General features: G+C 39.8%; 1 long non-coding RNA gene across 1 annotated transcript in view; it reads left to right on the forward strand.

Annotated features, from left to right (window-relative positions):
• Nucleotides 1–16,962, forward strand: part of LOC144992542 (uncharacterized) — a 40,704-nt gene extending 23,742 nt beyond the window's left edge. The window contains exon 3 of the long non-coding RNA XR_013656577.1: nucleotides 15,618–16,962. This is a non-coding gene — a long non-coding RNA (uncharacterized LOC144992542). The remainder of the gene's footprint in view (nucleotides 1–15,617) is intronic.
• Nucleotides 16,963–24,321: the final 7,359 nt, after the last annotated feature.

Here is a 24,321-nt window from a genome sequence, read left to right on the forward strand (position 1 = left end):
TCTTCTTTCTCTTTCGGCTTTTCCCATCAGGGGTCGCCACAGCGAATCATCCTTTTCCACCTCACTCTATCATGGACATCTTCTACCCTAACATTAGCCAACTTCATGTCCTCTGTTAAGACATCCATGTATCTCCTCTTTGGCCGTCCTCTTGCCCTCCTGCCGGGCAGCTCCATCTCCAACATCCTTCTACCAATATATCCACTATCCCTCCTCTGAACATGTCCAAACCATCTCAGTCTGGCTTCTCTGACTTTGTCGCTGACACAGGCAACATGAGCCGTCCCTCTGATGTACTCGTTCCTTATCCTGTCTAACCTGGTCACTCCTAAGGAGAACCTCAACATCTTCATCTCCGCTACCTCCATCTCAGCCTCTTGTCTCTGTCTCACTGCTACCGTCTCTAACCCATAGAGCAGAGCTGGTCTCACCACTGTCTTGTACACCTTTCCTTTGAGTCTTGCTGGCACTCTTCTGTCACACAACACTCCTGACACTTTCCTCCAACCGCTCCAACCTGCCTGCACTCGCCTCTTCACCTCTTTTCCACACTCCCCATCACACTGAACTGTTGACCCCAAGTACTTAAACTCCTGCACCTTCTTCACCTCAGCCCCCTGTAACCTAACGCTTCTACCTTGATCCCTCTCGTTCAGACACATGTATTCTGTCTTACTACGACTGACCTTCATGCCTCTTCTTTCCAGAGCAAACCTCCACCTCTCTAGCTGTTCCTCCACCTGCTCTCTACTCTCACTGCAAATTACAATGTCATCCGCAAACATCATTGTCCAGGGAGATTCCTGTCTTACCTCATCTGTCAGCCTGTCCATCAGCATAGCAAACAAAAAAGGACTCAAAGCTGATCCTTGGTGTAGTCCCACCTCCACCTTGAACTCCTCTGTCTGACCTACAGCACATCTCACCACCGTCATACTTCTCTCATACATGTCCTGAACTACTCTGACATACTTCTCTGCCACTCCAGACGACCTCATACAGTACCACAGCTCCTCCCTCGGCACCCTGTCATACGCCTTCTCTAAATCTACGAACACACAATGCAGCTCCTTCTGACCTTCTCTGTACTTTTCCATCAACATTCTCAAAGCAAAAATGGCATCAGTGGTGCTCTTACGGGGCATGAAACCATACTGCTGCTCACAGATCTCCACCTTCTTCCTAAGCCTGGCTTCCACTACTCTTTCCCACAGCTTCATTGTGTGGCTCATCAACTTTATTCCTCTATAGTTGCTGCAGTTCTGCGTGTCACCCTTGTTCTTAAAGATCGGAACCAGAACGCTTCTCCTCCATTCCTCAGGCATCTTCTCACTCTCTAAAATCCTATTGAACAACCTTGTTAGAAATTCCACTGCTGCCTCTCCTAAGCACTTCCATACTTCCACAGGAACGTCATCAGGACCAACGGCCTTTCCGCTCTTCATCCTTTTCAGAGCCTTCCTAACCTCATCCTTTCCAATCTCTGCTACTTCCTGCTCCACAACAACCACATCTTCCTCCCTTCTTTCCCTGTCATTTTCCACGTTCATCAGCTCCTCAAAATACTCCTTCCATCTTTTCTGTACACTCTCCTGGGTTGTTAGCACCTTTCCATCTCTGTCCTTAATCACCCTTATCTGTTGCACGTCCTTCCCATCTCTGTCTCTCTGTCTGGCTAGCCTGTACAAGTCCTTCTCTCCTTCCTTTGTGTCTAACCTGTCATATAGCTCATCGTAAGCCTTCTGTTTGGCCTTTGCCACCTCTCTCTTCACTCTACGCTGCGCTTCCTTGTACTCCTGTCTACCTTCCTCAGTCCTTTCTACATCCCACTTCTTTTTAGCCAACCTCTTCCTCTGGACGCATTCCTGTACTTCCTCATTCCACCACCAAGTCTCTTTACCGTCTTTCCTCTTTCCAGATGACACACCTAGCACCTTCCTACCTGTTTCCCTGATAATTTCTGCTGTAGTTTCCCAGTCATCTGGATGCTCATCCTGACCACCCAGACCCTGTCTCAACTTCTGCCTAAATTCCTCACAAGTTTCTTCATTCTGTAGCTTCCACCACTTGGTCTTCTTTTCTGTTTTCCCTCTCTTCTTCTTCCTGACCTCCAGAGTCATCTTACACACCACCATGCGGTGCTGTCTGGCTACACTCTCTCCTACCACCACTTTGCAGTCAATAACCTCTCTCAAATGGCCTCGTCTACATAGGATGTAGTCCACCTGGGTACTCCTACCTCCACTTCTGTATGTCACTCTATGTTCCTCTCTCTTCTGGAAGTAAGTGTTGACTACAGCCATTTCCATCCTCTTCGCAAAGTCCACCACCATCTGTCCCTCCAGATTCCTTTCCTTCACACCAAACCTGCCCATCACCTCCTCATCACCTCTATTGCCCTCACCAACATGCCCATTAAAGTCTGCTCCAATAACAACTCTCTCTCCTCTGGGGAAACTCTGTATGACCTCATCCAACTCACTCCAGAATCTCTCCTTCACTTCTAACTCACAGCCAACCTGTGGCGCATACCCACTGACTACATTCACCATCACCCCTTCAATTTCTAACTTTAGGCTCATCATCCTGTCTGAGACTCTTTTCACCTCTAGAACACTGTTTACAAACTCCCCCTTCAGAATCACTCCTACCCCGTTTCTCTTCCTATCAACACCATGATAGAACAGTTTGTATCCTCCTCCAATACTACGTGCCTTGCTGCCCTTCCACCTTGTCTCCTGCACACACAGTACATCTACCTTCCTTCTCTCCATCATGTCTGCCAGCTCTCTGCCTTTCCCTGTCATTGTGCCAACGTTAAGAGTCCCTATTCTCAAACCTATGTTCCTGCCTTTTCCCTTCTCTCTCTGGCCACGGGCCCTTCTGCCTCCCCTCCTTCTTCGACCAACAGTAGTCAAATTTCCACCGACACCCTGTAGGTTAACAGCATCGGTGGCGGTCGTTGTTAACCCGGGCCTCGACCGATCCGGTATGTCTAAAGTGTTGTGGATGATTCGCATGGTTATTTTGGCAATTTTTACGCCGGATGCCCTTCCTGACGCAACCCTCTCTATTTATCCGGGCTTGGGACCGGCACAGAGGCAACTGGCTTGCAACCCCTGTGGCTAGATTGGTTTACTGTCCTGCTGTTGCGCTGTAAACTGTACTAACACGCTCCCTGGGATTCCTCTGTTACCTTTTCACCGGTAAGTACTCAAAAAATTACTTTATATTTAACAACAATAAACCATATATGCATATATACATACATATACATATATATACATATGTATATATATATATATATTTATATATATATATATATATATATATATATATATATATATATATATATATATATATATATATATATATACATATGTATATATATATATATATATGTATATATATATATATACATATGTATATATATATATATATGTATATATATATATATATACATATGTATATATATGTTCATGAAGACTCTCATTCATCCAGGTTGGTTCCATTGTAGTAGGTTTAGGGGATGTCATCTGGACTAGGTTTTTTTAAAAACCAAGTCCAGATGACATCCCCTAAACCTAGTACAATATATATATATATATTCACCCATTGACCCACCGGCTCAGCTTCCACTGGAGGCAAGGTGGGGGTTCAGGCTCACGCCCAAGGACACTTTGACATTTGGGCAGGCAAGGGGGGAATTGAGCCTGCTATCTTCTGATCAGATTTAGCACTGCACCATGGCTACCCGTATTCATACAGTGTATATTTATGTGATCATTTCAGTTATTTCCAGTAATTCGATTTAATTATTTTCAAAATTTCTGGTCTGATTTCATGGTCTGGCTCTGCAGACCATGAACGTCCTCTTTCTTTCTCGTCAGCAGTTCCAGTCTCCTGACATTTCCCATCCACAACCTCTACAGTGAGAAATTCAGAAACTAGCCTTCCTGTGGGCTTGAAAAGAAAAAGGTAAAAGGCAAGCCAAGGAAAGGCAAGTTTATTTGTATAGCACAATTCGTACACAAAGTAATTCCAGGTGCTTCACAAAACAGAAAAATGCATTAAAATCACAATACATCATAGAAATAATCAACGTAAAATTTACTTTAAAAGAAAAGAAAAAAAATTGAAAATTGATTTAAAAAGAAAGGAAGTAAAGGAAAGAAAAGTGCAGATAGGACCTCTCAGTCACAGGGCTAAACAGAAATGTTTTAAGTCTAGATTTGAATATGAACACAGAAGAGGCCTGTCTTACGACTTCAGGGAGGCTGTTCTAGATTTTAGCTGCAGATATTGAAACGCTGATTCCCCTTGTTTAGTTCTGACTCTGGGAATCAACAGGAGGCCGGCCCCTGAGGTCCTCAGAGTACGAGATGGTTCATATGGCACTAACATGTCAGAGATGTACTTTGGTGCGCGGCCATGGAGAGACTTGTACACAATCAGAGCTGCTTTGAAGTCTATTCTTTGAGGTACAGGGAGCCAGTGCAGAGACCTGAGCACAGGACTAATGTGATCATACTTCCTGGTTTTGGTCAGGACTCGAGCAGCAGCATTCTGGATGTACTGAAGCTGTTTTACAGCTCGTTTGGAGAGGCCGGTGAGCAGGCCGTTACAGTAGTCTAACCTACTGGAGACAAATGCATGAATAAGTATCTCCAGGTCTGGCTTTGACACTATGTTTTTGATTTTGGCAATGTTTTTCAGATGGTAAAATGCCGCTGATGTTACTGACTTGATATGGCTGTTAAAGTTTAGGTCAGAGTCCATGATTACCCCTAGATTTCTGACTTGATTTGAGGGTTTAAGAGACAGAGAATGAAGGTAGCTGCTGACACTTTCTCTTTGTTTCTGTGGGCCAAAAATAATAACTTCTGTCTTGTTTGAGTTTAGCTGGAGAAAGTTGTTCTGTATCCACGCACTGATCTGTTAGAGGCAGTGGCTGAGGGAATCCACCAGCCCATATTCACCTGTTGTCAGTGACACATAGATCTGAGTATCATCTGCATAGTTGTGAGGGCTGCTCCACAGTGGTCCACCCAGCTGAACAAGGAGAAGTGGATCCCTGCTGAACCCAAGTCACTGTGATGGTTTTGTTGAGCTGCATTTCCTGATGCCCGACATACATGACTGTCACTGATAATCCGGACTGTAATTGCAAGGACAATAAAATAAATTTGACACAATAAAATATTCGTGCAAGTGCAGTTTTTGCAAAAATGTGTTAAAAATACACAATGGAAAATATTTAATCTTGTTTATGGTAAAGATTCATTTGTAAATATCATTTGACAAAATATTTTAAGAAAATGAGTTTGTCTTGGGCAGAACATTTCAGTATTGACTTTTGGATTGTCAGCAGCAGAGCAGCATTCTGCGACTGTGTGTGTAGAGGGTTAGCTCAAATATTTGCTCAGGTCTTAGAAGGTTAATGACGATATGTTTAACTCAACTAAGGAGGAAAAAGAAAAAACTCCTTACTTTGTGATCACAACATTATATATGATCATACGCGAAAAGTTTTATTTAACATTTTACATGTTTATCTATGTATTTATCTATGTATTGTTTGTTTAAAAAATTATATATATAGACTATAACCAAATAGCATATTTTTATATGAAATGTTAGGACCCCAGAAATAACATTTTCAAACTTGTTATAAGTAAGAAAGGGCTCTTCATAAAAAAAAACTGTTTGGAAAAAAATAAAAAGCGAAAAAACGACTTCATTCAGTCCCACCTCTTCTCCCCATATTTGAAATGTCTGAGTTAGTTGGAGTTAACTCCAGCCAATATGACTGCACCCTCATAATTTAGGCTTCAAGTAGGGGGACTAGAAATCAATGGGTGACGCCATAGATGCTCCATACAGTAATAAGTCTATGGCTTTCTCCAATGGCACTTTTGTGTCTGCTCCTGATTCACAACGATTTAAATAAAGAAATACTCAGAAAATGTGCCATTTTAAGAATAATTAATTTGATATACTGTATGTCCTCCATCATGAGAAAAATGCCACAAGAACATGTTAACAACACGAATAACACAGTTATTATCAGAGTGGGTCTTAAGTTCTTTATCTGTCATATCGAGACACTTTTAACTGTAAATTTGTAATTATGAAAAAAAAATTTCCAGACCCACAAAATGACAAAAAGACCAAAATTAGAAACAAGACATTATAAAGCACTAGCCTGGTGCTGCACTAATAGGAGAAAAATGGCAGTACTGGTGAACAGCTTGAGCAAATTCCATCTGACAAAGGGTGAAAGGGAAGTAACACCCTAGAGAGGTCAGCAGTTGAGCACTTGACTGACCCTGAGACGGACATGCATGGATGCTCCGACACACAACAGTTTAGTGTCACTGGTTAGCCTAACCTGCACAGCTGTGGACTGTACAAAGGAAGCCAGAACAGTTGAGATAAGAAAAAAAAAATCTCCAATCCCCATTGCATATAATGTCTTGCCCTGAAGATTTGAACAGAAATAAAGCATAGTTTTTCTGGCAAAATGTCAAAGGATCAACTTTACTTAGAATTTTGGCTGTGCATCAAAAGCCTCTGAGGGAGTCCACACATGTATTAAATTCAATGAACACAACATAAACCTGAATGTTGAGTCTTTGAAATATTTCCATCAATCTCTCGTTTTTCCTCTCTACATCAATGAATCATACTTGTAAAGCGTGAAAGAGAGTTATTTTGTTTTACTTTAAACATTTACCATGCAAATTCCCCTTCCTTACCTTTTATATTAAAAGTTGAGAGCAACTTTATAAAAAAATCCCTGAGGAAATTGACCACTTGCTTCCCCCCACCGATTATCTGTTTTAAATATCTGCAGATCTTGACCCTTTAGAATGTAGAGAGATAAATTTTCATGAATTTAAATCAGGCTTAATTGATGAGTTGCGTGCAGAGTAATTAATGGAATAACCCAGTTTACCCGAAAGTAAGTTCTTATTGAAACTGTGCAATAGCTTAATAACAATGTCTGTATGAAAGGGCAAATTAGAACTTTTTCTGTTGGAAGGAACCACTGCATGCATGGGTGATATAATATAGTTGCTTTGGAGCACGGAAATGTTGTGAGTCAGGAATGGAAGATATTGAGAAGTGACATAATGAGGCTAGAGAGCTTGTTCTTTTGTTCCTTTTTTGTGTCGCCCACTAAGCAAAGCTTAGATTATCAGCACTGAGAGACATGGACATTCACTTTCTGCTGTCATCACCCTGCATGACTGGCAAAAGGATTGAGACTGCTACCTCAAAGAGTGGATTTGGTTGCCTCTGTTTCACATGCAAGCGATGGAAAAGAAAGCACACTGCTGATGACTCACTCTCTTCATAAATCATGTTGTTTCCGCTTAACTTCTCTGTGGTTTGCTTTAAAAGCTGGAAAGTATTCAGACAAGGGGTGGTCTGGATTGAAAAGAACAATAGAAATTTACAAAAAATTATATGGTAACACTTTCCGATGTTACCAATGTTTGTTTGTTTTCCTTTGGAGGAAAAGCACACAAAAAAGTTTTTAACCTTAATAGTTTGTTTCTTTAACAATTAAAGGAGGATTCTACTAGGTCCAGTTGCTGAAAAATATGTTTTGTGCAAAAGATTTGTAAAAAAAAACAAACAAACTCTATTTATCCCTCAATGGGGACATTCTTCTCTGCATTTTGACCCATCCCCTGGGGGGGAGCAGTGAGCTGCAGACTAGCTGCGCTCGGGGGCGACAGCTGGCTGGGGAGAGCGGGGATTGATCCGCCAATCCTTCAGTTGTTGGACGACCTGCTCTACCGCCTGAGCTGAACTGCCACCCTAATGTTGTGTCTCACAGGCAGGGTAAACCAAAAGCTTGTTCACAATCTCAAAATACACAAGTTCTCAAAATTTGTGACCCTTGTGCTATCCTAGGCATTTGACCATTGGGAGTTGGGTCATTCAGACTCACTAGACAGTGCGCTGAACCTTTTTTCTTCAATGATTTGTGAACCTCATTGGTGTCCATGGATTACATGAAATCTTCCCACCTTTATCCACCTTTGTCATGGTAGTGAGAACACGTCAATGTAAGGGTGGGGTCATCTAAGATAGCACAAGGGTCATGTGAGCCAATGGGACCTGTTGTCATTCTACAAAAATGAAACACAGTTGTCTTTGGTGTTTTTAATATTTAGTAAACTACCCTCAAAATATTCTTTGTAAGCCAAAATGTATGACAAACAGAACTTTATGACAGGTTAGGGTTATAAATCTTAATTTAGCCTAACATTTTTTAACTTAATGATTATTTCTGTTTGTTCTACATCATTTTTTATGAGTCTTTTCAAACGAACTATAAAGTTTGAAAGCAGCTATAATGGCAGCAACATCATATTTTCCTTGAGGGAGCTTGAAAACAAAAGTACCCCAAGACAAATTGGTTAATTAGATAACTGGTAGGTTACCCATGACATAAGCATGTTATGACATGGTCATATCCTTAATTCACCTCGTTTTTGTTTATATTTACTGTCAAACTTGCATCTAAAATGTGGACATGGCCTTTTGATTACAGTGTTTTTGTGAAATCATTAACTCAATAATAAATTGTTGTACTCCATTTTCTTAAAAAGTGAATGCTTAGAAGGTCTTTATCTATCAAGCTACTCAAATAAGTTTTTTTTTCTGTGAATTCTTGCAGTATTTTCTTTTCCCTAATGTATATATTTGACTGGCACAGAGTTTTGACTGTGAATATTTTGTCTCTTTGCCCTAACTTATGGAGGGCAGTTTTATGAACAAAGGTCAATTCAAGGTTAGATTTCTCTGCTGAAGCCAGAAAGTACCATAATTTTCGGATTATAAGCTGCTACTTTTGGAACTTTTGGAAGGAGACACTGAGGACGTGTGTGGCGGCCGCGTTGCAAATGAATTCCGGTAAAAGTAATAATTACAACGCACTATTCTTTATTAACAAAGAACAGTAACTACTAACTATCTAACTACTTAACTAGCTATATAGGTGTTGTAGAATGAGTATGTGTGTAAGAGGAAGGAGCGCGAGCCGCGCGAGAGTGGGTGAGAGTGGCGTTCATGTTTGTTGTTACGGAGTAAAAGGAGAACAGTAATAAAAGGTGTCCCCCAGAAGAAGAGTGATTGATTCTTTATTAAACCGCTCTGTAGTAGAGCTGTGACGGTGTGGGATTTTTGATCACCGCGGTGATGAAGCAGCAAGAGCCGCGGTGTCGGGACTCTTGCGAGACCCCACCCCCCAAAAACAAAATCCCCCGGCGAGCGGCCGCTTCACGCACTCTAGAACCCACACAACTTGTAATGGAAATGAAAACAATAGAAATTCCCCCAGAAGCCCTTGAAGTTTGAAAACAGGACTCACAGAAAAAGTCAATTATTAGCGAAGATGAATATGTTTATTATAGTTCAAATCACGCACCATATGCAGAACTTTCAAGAACAACAAAAAAGGTGTTGAGTTATCACAGCAGTGATGCGGTTATCGTCTCACCCCTAGTTTGGAAAGTAAAGCTCAGGAATATTATTAAAACTTTGAAAACTCTTTGTACCGTCTTTCTTTGTAAATAAATCTTGTGTTGAAACCTTCCTGCGATTAATTTTTTTCTTTCTGACGGTGGTCGTAAAATGCAGGGGAGATGCTCTCTGCCGGAGGAGGATCTTCCTTTGGGGTTCACTTCCCCGTTCGGATCCTCAGAGCCTCCAGAGCGGGTTAATAAAGAATCATTCACCGTTCTTCTGGGGGAAACCTTCTTTTATTACAGTTCCCCTTCACTCTGTATATTAAACTTTAGCGCGCATCCCCAACACACTTCCGCTGCGCGCTCTCCCTCTTTCTTGTGCTGCATGAGCTTTCCCCTCTTTCTGCTGCACGTGTTCCCTCCTCTTTCTTACACACGCGAGCGGTATCAGCACATACACATCCTCATTCTACAACACATGTTTCAATGTGGGCACATGGGGTTTATGGACAGGTGTCAGGGTTTAGAATATTTTCCTTAATAAAGAGAAAAACCCCACGTGAGATGAGAATTTTTGCTAGACTTCTGCAGAAGGAGAATTGGTCTGTGACAGCGGGAACTGTCACAGAGGAGTTCTGCCTTCCCAGTGTATCCAGTCTGGTTTTATTGGTGGCCCGTTGGTTGATAACATAAAAGTGGGTCATTCAATCAAGCAGTACAAGAACATCATATCTTGTATAGTCAGCACTTTTCACGTCATTGTTTTCTCAATGAAAGATAAAACTGAGACAATCATATTAAGGTGAAAATAGCGTGTAAACACTTATGTATGTACAAAATGTTTTATCCTTTAAAAATGTAATGGATGTAGCACGCTCTATAGCCAGGAAATTACAGTATCATATCCACCCAAGATGGTGATGGTTGTGCAGCTTAAAAACTATCCAAATGCAATGGTCAAGTGACCACAATATGTAATTCCATATGTGTTATAGATTCTAAGTTTAAGGAAAATTGGCTTTTGCTACAGAGCATTTGGATACAACTGGGAGTGGGGGATTTATAAGTCGGTTGTGTAACCTAAGCAAAGAGAACATTCTGTTCTTTAACTTCTTTAACAATGTATCATAAAGTTGCAATCACACACATTCAATGATGTGCTAATATATTATGCTATGTAAAAAAATCTCCTTGACCAAAGCTGTCTCTGTTTTTTATTTGTTAAAAACAAAACACAAAATACTGGCAACCATGTCCTTTAAGCGCTGTCTGTGTTTACCCCACACTTTGAGCCAAATTGTAGAGTCTTTTGTAGAAACTTCACATCAATCCCCTGGAGAGCTCCAGAAAGCATTTTAAGGAAAATAAATGGTTATCATAAAAAAAAGGAAAAAAAAAGTAGAATCAGTCTTTGTTTTTACAATCGGCTCTCTTCTGTATAGAGTTGTGCAATCATATGGGCGTTGAAAAAGGTCTATGATCCTGGCCCTTGTAAATTCGAAAGCTTCCCTTTCTTTTACCAATTTATTTATTTATTTTGTTGTAACACTCGTGCAGCTTTTCTCAAACTCAACATTGTCTTAAACCAGTAATCAGACTGTTTATTTTAATTATCCAACTTAACTTTATACACAAAAGCTAAGAAGGATTTTTTTTACACGATTGTTTACAAGGAATTAGCTCACATCTCACACGAGTAAGCACCATCTGATATTATCTCTGTTTGAAACTATAAGGTTATTTGAGTTTATCCAATGTTAATGTGAAGCAATATCAGAAGAAAGTATACTTTTCACCTATATAGTTCTTTTGAAATGCAAACTGCACTCACACAAACAAAAAGAGAGTCCCCTTTTTTCAGCAGACTCCTAGCCAGCATAGGTAAAAAATAAAAACTACTTCCTGGCTTCGGCAAAGAAATCAAACCTTAAATTGAGCTTCGTTCATGAAACTGTCCTCCATGAGGTAGGACAAATAGACAAAATATTCAATGCCACAACTCTGTGCTAGTCAAATAAACTCAGCTTTGATACATTTCCATTTGGAAAAAGAAACTACTGCAAGTATTCACAGCAAAAACACTTATTTGAGTAGCTTGATAGATTAAAGAACTTGTTCTTCTTTGAAGCTGCAAAAAGCAGGTACATGAACGAATTTCAATTGAAAGCTAAGAATGTCTGTCCTGCTGCATCCCCCCCCTCCCCATACACACACATCTTTCTGAAATGCTTGGCTTGTTAAATTATGGGATTTCCTAAAATAAGGGATTCAGTTTGTCCTCTGGATGAAATGTGCCAAGCATTGACTATAAATGAGAATTCGACTGAGTTAGTGTGACGTCATCTATAGAAAAAAAAAAAAGCTTCCATGTTGGAAGTCCACACCCCTACTACTTCAAAGCGGGCTACACCAAATCTGCCAATTAAATGTTTCAAATGTGAGACTCCAGACTTTATTTAAAGTTATATGCTCTATTGAGCATATAACTTTAATAATTTGCACTACTTACAAAAATATTAAATAAAACATGTTAAAAAAGGTATTTGAGCGAAAATGCGTTTACTGACAAATTTAATGACTGAGTAATAGCTGTTTTTTTCTCTTAATGGGATTTTAGCTTCTTGGAACCAGCAAGGCAGGGGGTGGGGTCACTCAGTCCAGTTCTTGTATACCGTAAATGTTGATAAGTTAAAACAATTACATTTCAGGATGTATGGGAACTTCTTAAAAGTCATACTTTGGAATTTGGATTTATGAACATGTTTACAGACAATAAAGCAAAAGAAAAGTCCAGGGAAATCATAGAGAGAAATTTTAAATTAGGGCAGATCTCAAATTTGACAAGTGTGGGAAATCAAATCAAAAACTGAATATTGGAGCAACCCCTTACTACGTTTATCAACTGAATGAAGATTTTGGAGAAAAGGGCAGGTGTTCCCAGTTTGATTATGATGATGAAAAAAATTCAAATTTAACGAAGCCATCAAAACCCATTCAGAATAGTACAACAGGACTGAGAGGTTTTGCAAAAATCAATTTGTGTTGTTTAAACTAACACTAATGCATGACAGGAGGTGTGTGAAAGCCTCGAGTTTTAAGCCTGTCATGTTTTAAAATGCAGAGAAGGATTTTCACCTAGAGGCGTGCACTTCGGTCGCAGAGTGAAATCTGTGTTGCCGATGTTGCAGAGTGTTGCCTGTCCCATGAATTTTACCAGACTGCTGCCTGGCACCGAGCTGTCACAGCCAATAGGTTTGCAAGAAATTTTGGGGTGTGAGAGAGAACAGAGTGGGTGTCCACAAGGGGGTGTAACATCTGTTTCAGCGCAAGCCGCAGGCTTGTGCCTGTGCGTTTGACCTTGCATCAGCAAAAACAGGGTGTGTTTCTCTTCAATGGACGGCACGTCGCCAGTGGCATAAACAAAAGGAAGTGATGATTAAACACAGAACTGTTGCTTCCAGAAAAGAGCAACACTATTTGCCTAAAACCCACAAACACTCCTGCTTGCTTACTTGATGCTCAAACACACATTCACAGACACATGAGGTAATTCTGTTGTGCTGAGCTCCCTTTTTTTATGCTGGCGGCCACAGAAGGAGCACTAGTGTCATCTGGCTTCCACAATGAAGTCATGGGGTCAGGTTTCAGGTGCACAGCTGGTCCCCTCACAGGCTCACATTCCCCTATCTGCATTTGACAATTTTTGCAAACAAACAAAAAATCCTGTGCATCCAGGAGCAGAAGTATCAGATTTGCCTATGGGCGTACTATAGTGTGAGGTGCATCATCAATGAATGTTTTATTTTCAAACTTATGCCATAAATAAGACGCACCGAACTACAAGAAACATTAAGCAAGACTAAAGGGTAAGAGTTAAGATCTTCAATAACTTTTTAAACTGTGTTCTCAGTAACTCTAGAACTTCACAATACCTGTAACTCCCAACCTTGTTTCTGGACTTAAAAAAAAAAACAGACTGATACTGCTAAACAAGCGTTCTTGTGATTATGCTAACTCGTAGCCTTGTTATTTGTCCATCTTCTTCTGCTCATCCATTACTGGGGCAGCAGTCTAAGCAAAGATGCCCAGACTTTCCTCTCCCCAGCCACTTCCTCCAACTCCTTTTGGGGGACCCTTAGGCATTCTCAGGCCAGCTGAGAGACTACGTCTCTCCAGGACACACTCAAGAAACATATTCTCTCCTGTCCCCCCTACTCCGAGCTCTCTCGGGGTGACCTGAGCTTCTCACCCTATCTCTAATGGAGCGCTCAGCCACCCTACGGAGAAAGCTAATTTCAGCCTCTTGGATTCAGGATCTCGTTCTTTCGGTCATGACCCAGAGCTCATGACCAAAGGTGAGTACAGGAACTAAGTTCGACCAATTACTTGACAGCTTTGGTTTCTGGCTTAGCTCTCTCTTCACCACAACAGACCGATACAGTGGAAGCTGCACCAATCTGCCTGTCAATCTCACGCACCGATCTTCCCTCACTTCCCTCCCTTAAACCTATCCAGTTGAGGCAGGAGCACTCCACCTATCCAGATAGGGCAAACTACCTTTCTCTGGTCAAGACCCATGCCTTAGACTTAGTCTGGTGACACCTAGGAATTTTGTGCATATGTATTATATGTAATGCTTATATTCATATATAAAGTGCTCCACATTATAAAGTGCACTATGTCTTTCTGAAAAAAGCCCTTTAAAGTACCCACTCTAATAATCTTTTGATCTACCGGTATTGTAATAATGTTCCCAGTGGTCTTTTAAATATGATGATGCTGTCTTTAGAGCTTTTTTTTTAAGTGTCATTGTTTGAGGACATTGTTTTTGCAGAACGGCAGGAGTTTTCAGAAATTCCCTTCTGAGTTGTGGGCGGGACCTCTGGTGTTGACCCACCACACTTCCTATTATCCCTTTGTTTACATGCTTTTCCACTAACTTACAGCCTCTCACAACCCCAAGCTAACTTTAGCGGTGCAACAAAAATGCTTAGCACTATTGGACTTATCCCTCAGTACAGTTTTGAGTCAGATACCAGCTCAGATGACGAAAACAAAGACGTATACGAATCTTTTTGTCTGCAAGTGGATGGATCAGAATGGAGCTGAGTAGGGAGCTTGTAGTCTACCGACTATAGTTTGTACATAACAGCTAAAAGCTTTTTCCAATGGCATGGGCTTCTAATTCACCACCATTTGAATACTCAGAAATCCCTCCACCCTTTTGGCTAGACGTCTAATTCTTCTAAAGTGGAAGGATGTTGCCCCACCCACAGTGACACATTGGAATAGGGAAGTGCTGTATCATCTCAAATTAGAAAAAATTCGTTATACTGTGAGAGGCTCAGAAAGAAAATTTCTTGAGACATGGAAGCCTTTCCTGGACTTTGTTAATCAGCAGTCTACAAAGGTTCAGGATTAACTTTGGTTTTATGCAAAGGTGATTGATTTTGTTGTGCCTTCTGTATGTACGGTTAACTTTTCTTTATGTTCCCTTTTTTATCATGCAAGTATATTTGACAGCTGGTATGGGGTTTGTTTGTTCTTATTTTTTTTTCTATTTTATTTTTGGTATTTATTTTTTCTTTCTTTAGTTGTTGTTCCAGTTGGTGTGATATATATGTAAAATAAATAAACATATTAAACACTAAATACTTAGAAATCCAATTTTAATCCTAAATATCTTCATAAATAAATGTCCTCCAACATCAGAAAAAAGCTACAAGTACATGCAAAAAAAAAAAAAAAGTTTACATGATTTTCATTGGAGTAGGTCTTTAAGTACATCTTACAGTGTGGAGAAAAAAGTAAACACATAGGTGCCAAAAGACAGACGCTTAAGCAGCCCTCCAGGCTGTTATTCAATAAACAAATGTGTACAGAAATTGTCCATTTGAACTGCTTTTTATTGCTTTGGTCTTTTCAACTTTTAAAAAAAATATATTTTTTCAGGTGTATTGTAAATCTGTACTATTTGGTTACTAATTTTGTCATCCTTCACTCCAACCAATCCTCCATCCAGTTTTCCTCCGTATGTCTGTCTAAAAATCAAAAGGCATTTGCTGTTTCTCGTTCTTACTCGTTCTTCTCCTCCCTCCGTCACTCCCCTTCTCTCTCACATTTCTTCCCCAGGTTTCTCCCTTTCCTCCTGCCACAGACGAGTGTCACCTAACATTCTGCATCCCTGGAGCATTAGGGTAAGAGGAGGACGATGGCAGACGGAGTGAGTGGCAAACAGCAAAAGCCAGCGATGATGTTGGTATCTGTCTGATGCAGAGAGCGCCCAGCTAAGTGGAATCAGATACACTGCACTTCAGCGCTCCAATCCCCAGCGCTGCAGTGGACTTCACCCACACTCCCCATTCTTCCACTGGGATCACAGAGTGCCTGTGAATCCGTCAGGATTTTAAGCCACTTTAAATACCAAGGAATAACATAAATCTTTCCTTTTGCAGAAAAATGGCTCGTTTTGATAGTGAATAAAATGAAAAGCTGGTGGAATGCATATTTAACCAAAAAAACGACTCATAGAATGTGATATAGAAGCAAAAGATGTTCTTTCATCTAAGAGCTGCAATAGCCATTAAAAAAAGGTTAATTTGCTTAGAAGTAAAACAACTGCACAGAAAGTCAAGTGAATCCAATTTTTGTTAATAAGAAATGTTTAATAATAATAATTTAAGATTTGAACTGGTTGATGAGCTGTAAAACTACAACGTATTTTGCCGTGACATTCAGAGACTTTTGCTTTAAGGCCTTTGGTGATGTTATATTTCGTCTTATCTATGATATCTCGAATAATACCAAACACCAGTAAATATCAAAGCAACATATGAAATTCAGTAAATATTAAATAATAAACACAGATTTCTGATAATGACTTTTTCCAAAACTGTATTGGTTCATAGCAAATAGATTTATATTAATGCAAATCTCACAAAGATAACCCCACTTTGCCTCATTATTTAGAATGTATTTAGACTTTAAAGCATTTGAACTCTGAAGCACCCGAAAACAATTTTCTTCTGGGCTTTTAAAGTTAATCAAGCTTTTTTTCCTTTTGGATAGCAATGATTAACAGCAGCCAGAAACAAATAAAAATTAAAAAGAAAAAAAAGAGGCCAAACTTGACCCTGTGGATTGTTCAAGGTTAGGAACAAAAGAAGAAAAAACATCATGATTATATGATTATTTTAACTAATGTATAATACAAAAAAAAGAATGATATTACTTGTCTTTTGGAACTCAAAATACAGTAAATGACATAACTAAATGTCAAACCTTGTTTGACAGGCTTTGTCATGTTTTTTTTTTTCAGAATGTGTCATAGATTTCACATCAGTGTCTTCAGAAAGTTATAAAAAAATAAGTTAGCCCATTGCAATGAACAGTGATCCACCAATGGGAAACTGGAATTGTGCTAGTTTCTCTGAGCCTTAGATCACATCTTCAATTTTTTTTGCCTTTGCCTTATTAGGTTTTACCTGGAATTTCCAAAAGTTTGAGAAGTCCCTAACCATAAGGTTAGGAAATGTGAAATAATTTTGTTCAATGGAAATAAAATCAGAAAGCCTAGAGTTGTGAAACATGTTTGAAAGGTTTGCATGTCGCGTTTGTGGAAGGAAGCTCTTCTGAATGTCAAAGAGTTCGAACTAAAGTTTAGTTATACAAATCCAGAAGGAGAGAACAAAGTGTAAAATACAAAATTATTCTACAAGAGGATTGAGAGTAAAAGGAAAACAGCAACCAAAAGTCTAAAGGCTCGACAACATGATAAGGCATAGGTCAAAAATCCAACAACCAGTTAGTCAAACTCACATCAGACCAGAACCAAGCTAGTGCAGCAAGAAGATTACAATGAAATCAGTTCATTATAAAACTTTACTGTCTCTATAAAAATATAAAATACTGTAGGTAAAGGAGAAAAACACCTCATAGAATAACAGTACAGAACTTTATGTTTTTTGTTTTTTTTACTATGCAACTTTTAAAGGAAATGAAGATCTGTGCAAATGTCCCACAGCAACAAAAGTTGCATAAGAATGTTTTCTCTTTAAATCCTGCTTTATACAACTGAAGCTTGGTTAAGCCTATACTTATCATGGAACCATCATAGGCACGTTGCAATTGTTTTGTCAACCTGTATTTTTTTTAAGATTTTAGACTAATTTAATGTACTGGAATTTTTAACTAGCTCAATTAAATCTAAACAGTGGCCATACACACTCACCAGCCACTTTAGCGGATTGGACCTTTTGCCTTCAGAATTGCCTTAATCCTTGGTGGCATCGATTCAACAAGGTAGTGGAAACATTCTTCAAAGTGTTTGGTCCATATTGACATGACAGAATCAAACGGTTGCTGCAGATTTGTCGGCTGCACATCCATGATGCTAATATTCTGTTTCACCACATCCCAAAGGTGATCTATTGGGTTGACATCTGGTGACTGTGGAGGCCATTAGAGTCCAGTGAACTCATTGTTGTGTTCAAGAAACCAGTCTGAGATTATTCCAGCTTTATGACATGGAGCCTTATCCTGCTGGAAGTAGTTTCCAGAAGATGGTACACTGTGGTCTTGAAGGGATGGACATGATCAGCAACAATACTTAGGCTGTGGCATTGGATCAATCCTCGATTGGTGGCTCAAAGTGTGCCAAGAAATATCCCCCACACCATTACACTACCACTACCAACCCGAACCGTTGATACAAGGCAGGATGGATCGATGCTTTCATGTTTTTATTGCCAAACTCTGACCTTACCATCCGAATGTGGCAGCAAAAATGGAGACTCATCAGACCAGACAACGTTTTTCTAATCTTCTATTGTCAAGTTTTGGTGAGTCTGTGCGAATTGTAGCCTCAGTCTCCTGTTCTTAGCTAAGACGAGTGGCACCTGCTGTGGTCTTCTGCTGCTGTAGTCCACCTGCCTCAAGGTTGGACATGTAGTGTGTTCAGAGATTTTATTCTGCAGACCTCAGTTGTAACCAATGATAATTTGAGTCACTGGTGCCTTTCTATCAGCTGGAACCAGTCTGGCCATTTTCCTCTGACCTCTGGCATCAACAAGGCATTTCCACCCACAGAACTGCCACTCACTGGATATTTTCTCTTTCTAATCATTCTCTGTAAACCCTAGAGATAGTTGTGGATGAAAATCCCAGTAAATACGCAGTTTCTGAAAAACTCAGACCAGTCCGTCTGGCGCCAACAACCATACCACATTCAAAGTCACTTCCATCACCTTTCTTCTTCATACTGATGCTCGGTTTGCACTGCAGCAGATCTTCTTGACCATGTCTATATGCCTAAATGCATTGAATTGCTGCCATGTGATTGGCTGACTAGAAATTAGCATTGATGAGCAGTTGGACAGGTGTGCCTAATAAAGTGGCCAGTGAGTGCACGTCTTGTTTCATTCACCAAAGTCGGTTGGCTAAGGAAAAGTGCCACAAAACCAAAGGATATGTCATCATAATGCATGTTGTTTGTTACAAATGCTTTGCTAGGGTAATCTAAATATAATAATTACCATTTACATGGCAATGTCTTATCTGGGAAATTAATTTATTAGGGAACAGATCAGACAGCTGGGTTGCAATTAGTGACAAACCCACTGATTTTATGTAATGCACATGTTAACTTCTTCAATTTTATATTCATTTGAGAAATTGGTTTTCAGAATTCGTTCATCTAAAGCTTGATATTTGATATTTTAGAAGACTTGAACTGATGACATTTGGACTTCAGTTATATGGTATTACTAACATTTAATCTAGAGCAATCAGCAGCATATAGATTAGAAGGTGTTAATCTGACTAATGACTGATAAGAGGGAAGATTTACAGACTTAGTCCTTTATGAGAGAAAATTATGCTTTAGAAAAAAAAAAGAAAAGAAAATGCCCTCTGCTGGATCTGCAGCATCTGATAGGCTCTCCCAGATCAGCTTCTCTTGGCTGTGAGAAACAGCATCTTTCATGTCCAGAACCAATTGGAGCATCATCCCCTCAGTGCGTCCTTTCAAATGGCGCGCCTGTCTCTGCATGGGATGTTTAATGTGTAAATACAGCGGCGTGGGTATCAGTTACGTCGATTCAGCTAACTCAGCTGCTCGCTCAGATCTGCACACAGACAGCACCCTCATTCTGTCCTTGTACCAAACATACAGAGCAGCACTTATGTCATGGGAGTGATGCATGGGCATTATGTGTGTACGGGTGTGTAATAGGCCACAGCCGTGCTTAAAGCAAAAAATAAAATATGCACACATTTTAGCCTATCTGGTGTTTATTGTATCACCTGCTATGACCAGGCTTCAATAGAAGGTCAGGAATTAGTCAAAGTAAGTCTTCGGCTTTCCTCTCACTGTTGTCTTTTCTCTCATTTAATTCCCCATTACTGTAGTTGCCATTGTTGAGAGTGATGTTCAGAGGCAGGAGAGCCTATTCCTTTGGATCCGCTGGTTGTACGTGAGGCTCTAATTTGTAACGGATACATCCAAAAGTCTTCCGCGTCGCCCTCACCAAGCCACACGTTTACAGAGCACTTGATCGTAGGTGAGTCCTGTTTTCATGCTGTTTATCTGGCTTGTGAAAAAAAAAGTGAAAAACAAGAGTATTTATTGAAGCACAACGTGGCCCCCTGGTGGTGGATGCTGGTCAGGCTGCAGCTCTACAGAGGTTTTTCCTCTCCCGGCTCTCTGTGCTTTTATTCTGCTCACACAGTGTCTGGGCTTTCTCTGTCAAGTCTGCAGCTGATTTAAGGCAGATACTGCGCACTGAGACCCTTCAGAATTCTGTTTGGAGAAGCAGATGGTTTGCCATGACAGCAAGCCTAATTTCACAGTGGGGGAGAAACATTTGCAGGGTGTTTGTGGTTTTAATATTTTAAGTCCAAGCCATTATCTTTTTATTTTGAGCAGCTCATTTAAGAATACCTGAAGTCAAAGTCGCCACCTGATTCTCATTCCGAGCTTCTGTCCTAAAAGACCACAGCGCTATAATAAAGAGCAATACCTGAGTTCTCTGTCTAGACCTTCTGCTCATGCACATGCAGCTCCAGAGCCGTGTTTCCTGCATCTCTCAGAATATTTCCCCTCGTGTGAATTAAGCTCCTGTCTTTTTAAGTGAGAGACGTGTGCCGCTTTGAGCTAACATGTCAGTGTGTTAACATGGTCTCAGTGACAGTGCTAACATGCAAACGTCTAGATGGGAAATATTTGTTTGAAGGACTTTAAGATTTGATCAGTGAAAATTTTAAAGGTCAAAAGGATCAATTCTGCAGAACAAATTGATTCGATTTGATCAATTGATTTCCTATGTCAATAGTCTATTTTCTAATGTCTTTGTCATAACTGCCCTTACACATAGAAGCGATCTGGGTGTGAAAAATGGGCTAATCTGTTCAGGGTCAGCATGTTCGTAGACCACTTGGACTTTTTTCTCTACAGGCATGCTGCGGGCGACAGGTTGTAGCAAATATCCAAACAATACACAGGGGTAAGTAAGGGTGAGGTAGGTAAGATGCAGACGTGTTGTACACATTTTTCCTTTTTAAACCCCCCTCAAATCATGCACAAGGGGCCCATTTATGTTGCTTAAGAGATGGGTGAGTGCTCCGTGCTTGCAGCCTGACTGTTAAAAATTAGGAACTTAGACTTAGACTTGGAAGAACTTAGAGTGTAGATAGTGAGGACATCCTACAGGCGTCCCATGCTAACTTACATATTACCTGCACATCCAATGCAGTCAGTATGAAGCCAGTATAATGTAGCATCACCCATACATCATAAGCGCGTGCAGCTTACATTAGCCTTACATATACTTCATGATATACTTACCAAACACACAACAATGTACTTTCGATTTCCATGACGCCCCTTGAGCTATGTTCACACCGCCCTCTGCTACACACAAATCAAGCGACCGCTTTCAATGACTAGTCAACGTAAACACGTTTTTGTGCTTCTGCTTGTAAAAACTCTCACGTTCATGTGTTGCAATGCATTATTCTCCGACCGTTTTCGGGCTATATGTACAAAACGTGTAGGTATTGAACATTGTTAAAAAATTAAGACAGGTTGAATTTTGACCAATCAGGGACTGGGATTTGGTAGTGACAAACTGATGGCGGAATTTCACGGAACTGCCAATCATTTGAAAGATTGATCATGAAGGAGAAATGTTTTATTGTGGTTTGTGCCTGGCCATAACTTTGTGACACCCAGTCTTTCATATATTGAAATTGAGCAGTGGGGAAAAAAAACCTGGCACAAGATTTGCGAGATTAGTACAAATTCACCAAGTCTCTTCCAACTGTGGGAGATGGACATGCACTAGTAAGGAAGAAGATAAAGCAAAAGAAAAAAAAGCCCCTCCCTGCTTGTCCGGTGTGAACACCATAGACTATATGTGTGTTTAACCCTTGTGCTATTTTAGATGACCCCACCCTTACATTGACGTGTTCTCCCTACCATGACAGAGGTGGATAAAGGTGGAAAGATTTCATGTAATCCATGGACACCAGTGAAGATCACAAATCATTGAAGAAAAAAGGTTCAGAGCACTGTCTAGTGGGTCTAGATGACCCAACTCCTAACGTTAAAGTGCCTAGGATAGCACAAGGGTTATGAGAGTACATTTAGTGCACTCTTGAATGAGTATCAAATGCCCAGTGTGAACGTAGCTTTAAGGTCGTTGCACGAGCCTCAAGGAAACTGCAAGATAACTTAAGTGCTCCATTCAAGATGTTGTTGGAGCTGTCTGCGGCCCTTCCCAGTCCTGGACAAACCAGGAGCAGCACTCGCATGGATCAAGCCAACATACGGGTGCATGGCATAAACAGCTTTTGACCTACATGTCTATTGATGATGCCACAAATGATATAGAATTTTTTTCGTCCTAGTAATACTAGTGTTTAGAATTATGTGATTGCGGTTTCTTATTTGGTATTCCTCTCTAGTACTTATGATCAAACGGGTAAGTAAATTAGTTCTTCTGTCAGATGACCATTTCTCTTTGCTGCATGCGTGTTTATTTCTTTTTAATTCCTTCGGTTCTAACAACATTTGTGAGAAGATTTTCACTCATCGCATTTATAAAAACAAATTATCTCAAAAATAGTGACAGAAATTTTGTGGCTGTCTTGAATAAGTGTCAGACCTGTTTTGAAATCCTAACCAATTAGTTTTACTTTGTCAAATAAAAGAGAGGAATATTGGAAAACTATGTGAGGATTTGGTGGCCCATAGGAATGACTATTTTAAATAGCTCTGCCATTGCTGCTTTAACTGTTCAAGTTGAATTTTTGCCTAAAATAAACCAGAGGCCAAATGCAAAAACTCAACATTGTGATTCCACGTTGTTGCCTACTTTAATTTTTTTTCACACATTTGGATCTACAACAAAATGCTCACCAGTGAGTCTAGTGAGTCCAATGACTTCAAATTAGACTTTAATACCTCAGAATGCCTGTTTTATCCAAAAGCTCACCAGAACTCTGACGCAAAAATGTACAGAAAAACTCCAGTCTGTCAAAAAAAATTGCAAGTGAATTTTATTGTGGGTCAGTATAGTATGAATGCAGACGAAGAGCAGCAACAAACCAAAACAATTGTGACAGGGCAGTACTGCCGGAATAAATACTTAAATGCAATAGTTTGTGATTTGATTTACTATTCTCTTTGAACAAAAATTTGTGTGACAAATTTATATACTAAAAACATGAATGTCATGAAAAACACATTTTACACAGCTATTGTTATTGAAGTAAGGTAAAACTGTTGTTCATAAAAGGATGAATCACTGTGAGTATTGGTTTTCTTTAGTCTTCTGCTTGTTTGGGGCAAAACAGCTGTTGCAGTTCCATGACAACTTTAGAAAGTTTGATTTTTTAAGTGTAAAAGTAAACTCGAGAAAATGAAGGTCAAAACAAACCTGGCTGGAGTTTTATACTGGTTTAAAACCACCCTAAAGTTTACAGACACTAGAATTAGACCATAGCTCAGGCTCCACTATTTAGATTCTTTTGAGTACCGTAACTCCTCAACCATTTCTGCAATTAATGTAATTTCAGCAGAGTCTGAGGTGGAGGAAAGCAGCCTTGCGCTCATATGGAACATTTTACTGTAGTGGCAAGGAAATCAACGTAAATCAGCTGATTCTGACACGGAAATATATACACACACATATAGTCTATGGTGTTCACACCGGACAAATATATAGGTTCAAAGTCAATATGCAAAGTGCCTTTGCATATTGACTTTGAACCTATATGCAACACTTTTACTGTATTGAGGTGACGCCAGCAACATCTCCAATGTTAAAGAGTTTAAGTGCTTCTAACCATACTTATATGAGTACAAGCGAGTTGAATAATCCTTTACTTATCCTCCTCATATTATCCACAGACAAATTATTACCAATAATGACTAATTATTAGGGGTGTAACAATTAATCAACTTTTTTGATTTATGTTCCTACAATCCAACCAGATCAATCTCTCTTGGAGAAGCTGTTAATCAAATCAGCCTATACCATTATAAAATTGTTTCAATCAATTATGTCGATCTTGGAAAAATACTATGTGGATTGAGACATGGTGGATTTCTTTTACTATAACACGAAAAAGACCAAAGTGAATTAAAGTGGACACACACGTGATGCAGTAAAAAATGATCAGTCCATCATTCCAGTCCAATGAGTGAGACACTTTGAATTTAGAAAGGTCATGTGATCATAGAGTGTGGTAGAATGTTCTAATAACGTTCCCTTTGGATTATTGTGATGTGGAAAAACAACCGTGAGCTGAACTTTTTGAAACTCAAATGTGAATG

This window comes from Oryzias latipes, chromosome 6, assembly GCF_053564925.1.
Source record: "Oryzias latipes strain Hd-rR chromosome 6, Olatipes_Hd-rR_3.1".
Classification (NCBI taxonomy): Eukaryota; Metazoa; Chordata; class Actinopteri; order Beloniformes; family Adrianichthyidae; genus Oryzias; species Oryzias latipes.